Source organism: Temnothorax nylanderi, unplaced genomic scaffold (genome assembly GCF_030848795.1).
Source record: "Temnothorax nylanderi isolate EJ_2023f unplaced genomic scaffold, tnyl_v1.0 TNYL_tig0147_pilon, whole genome shotgun sequence".
In the NCBI taxonomy this organism is placed as follows: Eukaryota; Metazoa; Arthropoda; class Insecta; order Hymenoptera; family Formicidae; genus Temnothorax; species Temnothorax nylanderi.
The window spans coordinates 145,498-149,985 of NW_027249209.1; positions in this window are offsets into that span (position 1 = coordinate 145,498).

The window sequence follows — 4,488 nt, forward strand, 5'->3', positions numbered from 1 at the left end:
TTATTCAGATATACCTACCGCACGCTTTGCTTGCTTTCTCTTTTCTATTTTCCCCCCTTAGTCAGAGAGAGGTTTATATCTCAATCTTCCCCTACTTGAAAGGTATAACTTAAACTCTAGAGATAAGCAAATTTTTTTTCTTACTTGGGATATAAAGTATCCTTGTCCAGAGAGAAAAATCCACAAGATTATATCGTCTGAATGTACATTGAAATTGACTTGCAAACAGCATATTTAAAAGATTGACGGATATTGATTCCAGATAGAATTGTATTTAGTTACGTATTTTCATACAAGTATTATAACTTAAGTGTACAGTTTAATACGTAATTAACGTATAACACAAATAAATACAGCGTTCCAGACTTATTGTTAGATTCACTCTTTCGTCTGATAGACAGCCAACCCGACCCGTCCTCATGTTCAGGCATGTCGCTAGATAAGATCTAAGATTACGGCGTTGCTGTTAATGTCAGATTAGTGTCACTAGCCCTTTTCCGAAACGACTCGCTCGAGAATGGGTCAGAGAGTCGGGCGTGCGCCCGCCGTCTATCGGGTTTTGCTCTCTATCTCTCTCTTTTCCTGCGTCGCTTCACGGCTTTCCTTTACGACTACTGTCGAGTGAGGGCCGACCTTTCTGCAATTCTGTTTATTTTGCGCGGGCTCGCTCGACAGGTAGGTCCTCAAGAGGACTGACCCTGGTGCGATTGACATCCTGAGAGAGAGAGACATCGGGCTCGTATTGCCCCGTTCTCGAGAAAGCTTACCGCATCCTAGAGATTTGCACATCAATCCTTTGATCCTTCATGCCAAGAGCTCAGAGAAGTCTTCTAAACTGCCACTTGACTTTTTAAAATTATGTTACAGTCGGCCGTACAGACTTTTAAAACAATAATATATGTATAATAATTGATTTGATTAATTTTTGTTTAATTTTTTTTATGTCAGTATCGATTTGATAGATTTTGACATGCACAAAAAATAAATCAAATCCCTTTTATTTAATTTAAAGGGGGAGACGTTCTGAGCGATTAATAAGTAATAACGCAGAAATCTCTTATTAAATAGCGAAATTTACACGTATTGAGTTATGCTAAAAAATATATTATTAATGCAAAGAATATATAAAAGAAAGATTTATAGATTTACTTCTTCATTAGATGATGAAAAGAAATAGCAATAGCACAAATAATAAAAAGATTATGTAGATGGGACAGCAAGTTATTAAAAAGAATGCAGGAATACTTAACGAGATTATCGGATTTCCTAATGAGCGTTAATGGCACACAATTTCTTAATTATCTTAACAGTGATCATAAATATAAATCGTTTTACTCGGCGAACACTCGGTGAAATCGTAAAGAAACTAATTTATCCTTATCAATTTCATGTTTATTTCGATTTATTTCGCATTCACATATGTGCTAATACTTTTAAAAAATATATTTAATAGTAAAATAGAGTTTTTTTTATTTAACTCTTTCGTATAATTTTGACAAAACTTTAATGTTAGGAAAAGAAATATGTGATATTATTTAAACAATATCTGCTCTTTCTTTGTTTTAAATATGTATATCAATATTCCGAAGTGTGTACATTTGATTACCGACGGTCAACGGAACGCAAATGTCAGTTACTAGTTTTACCCTTGCCTCTATACATGGAGTTGTTCGAATTTCGTTACTGTGCACGCGCGCGCGTTTGTGTGCGCCTTTCTGCCACGTGCCTACAACCCTTATGAGACAGCCGATACGCTGGGCGGAGTTCCGCGCCCGGTTCCTTTCGACCTTTGTGATCTGCGCCGTGCAAGTCTACCACCTGGAACTACAGAAGTTGAGCCGATTTTTCGTCGTTAGAATCGTTGAATATTCGTTTGTCTTTGAAAGTTTTAATATTTCCATTTGTTCCATTATAGGGCAAAGAGTTTTCACAAGGCATTTCTATCGAACACTATTTTCTGCCACGGTTTTGACTTCATCCATTGAAAAGCATCTTTTACCAAAGACGTTACATAAAAGCTTTTTTTACGCATCACTACAAAGGGTATAAAAAATCTGCCATAAAAAGTACATGTTAATGTAATAAATAGTTATATAAGTAATTGTACTCGCTGACCCGCAATGTAAGGAAATGCCCAAACGATATGTATAGCAGCATGATCACTTTCTGTACATAATTTTTAAGAGATAAAGATACGAAGCTAAAAGAAATATCTCTTTTATTTCAACCCACGTAACTCCATGACACTTCGCATAGTATCCGCGATACGTCTCGACCGCGACAGCAACGATTTTCAGCAGGCGGAATGTCGCGGGTGGTGGAACGGTGGAAGGGAGAAACTAAGTAATAGAATTAGTTCGGCCAGACGAGGAGACCTCACTTGCCTTGCTATAACACGAGTCAAGTTCCGTCACGAAGACCTTAATATCCGCTACTTCCGCCGCCTCCCACTCGTTCGTTTGTTTATTCGATATCGTCGACCGTCTTATGAAGCCCGTGAGCCTTGTCTTTCTTCCTGACCTTTATGCGATAATACAATTGCTATATATGGCGCTACATGTACTCTGGCTGATTTATGAAGCGGCTGATGCTATTTGTACATGAACTCGGAGGGAAATATCGAAAAAGTAATATGGGAGGCAAAGTTGGTCGACGTTACGGAAAAGAGACATGTTACGAGTGTTTCCCACAAATTCCGAACGTGCTTGATAAATTATTAATGTCCCTTTCTACCAATGTAGATTAACTTTAATCTCGGTTCAACTTGCTTTTTATCTTTTTCCAGTTTTAAGAATTAGATCAAACCGAGACCAAAGTTAATCTGCATCGATAGAAATAAACATAAATAATTGAAAACATAGGTTTTCGTGAAATTTTTAAACGCTAATATAAGGATGCTAAATAAGAATGAAATATTCTCAAATTACTGTTAAATATTTCAATTGTTTTACGATAAGAATGTTTCGGTTCAGAAATATGTTTGCACATGATCATGCTAATTATTATCGCAATTAATGGGATGTTCGTTTTTTTTAACACGAGTTAAAAATCGTCCCGCGAAAATTCGTACGCCGAGAGAGCACTCGGGCGATTCGCTCGCGAAGTAGCGAGCAAGAAATCCGATGTGGGTTAAATGCTAATTGCTCAAAGTCGGGGCGGTGGCGAATCCCTCGGGTGGCACGATCTGCGGTCATGATAAAGCGAAACTACACGAAGTATACGTGCGTTCTTATCCGCGCTTACATTGGGAAGGTTAAGAGTATCGTGTATGCGGCGTTGGAGTTCTGGGGCACTTTTAGCTTTCGTGTAGCAGTTGCGTGCTGCTGCATGTTCACTCGAGCGGCACGACCGCCGCTCGGAAAAAGTTTAGTGCTTTCTACAATGCTGGAAATAAAAGTTATCGATATTACGAATTTAACACGCGTTGAACTGTGCCAAATAAATGGGGTTCGTAAGTAATATCGATCCCGTTACGTGGGAAATGTAATCTCAAGAGGATGGAAAGGCCGTATATACCTGAGCGTATTATTTACCATCATGAATAATTTAGCGAGTTATTAATCACGGATACAATATGCAGACAAAAGTCGCGACGTTGGATTGTGTCAACTTCGTATCCGTTGCGGCGGGACTGTGATCCGCACCTTACTATTTGCCCCCACGTGGCGATAATATCATGTTTTTTTTTCCTGTCAGTACAAAGAAATGGGGTCAGTTTCGCGCAAACAATATTATCTAACGTGACGTGCGGCAGAATGATACGTCGATGCATAACAGATCAATCAAGGTATAAGCGATAAAGTAATAAATGTAATGCTTTTGCTTTTCGTAACGTATAGAATGGAAATAAATTAAAGCTCTTTCCATCGCTTGTTTTTGCTATTTCAAAACTAGATCGGGGTGTAATCTATAACGGATGGTGATAACATGTGCCGCTATATCCTTCCTTATATAATATGTAACGATAATATGGAGCTAAGTATCAACAGTGATAGTCTGGCTTGACTAGATTTGCCAGGTTTATCGAAATCTGCCGCGCGCGTTTGACTAGAAAGTGCAGTCCCGGATCGGTCGTACGGCTCCTTCATCTGGTTTCCTAAGTAAACAAATAACATCGTAATATCTGAAAGAGTTACCAGTGTGCCAAGTTTGCAATTATTTCAGGAAGTAATCGAACATTTGCAAAAGCAAGCAGCGTGAATTTATATATCACGTTGATAAAATTAACATTTCTGCATATTCTAGCGTTTTTAGCAATGATTATTTAGTGACGTAGAAATTAAACTCTACTATCAAGCACTTATTAATTTTAGATGCATGTTATTTTCTTGTATCTTTGGAGTGTTTATATTAGTAGGTAATAAATTAAATTATATTGAATTATTTATGTAATTAATTGTTATCGAATACATTATTTGTTATCCAAAATACATTAATTGTTATCCAAAATACAATTTTTACTAATTACTTATTGCGAACTTCTTTTTC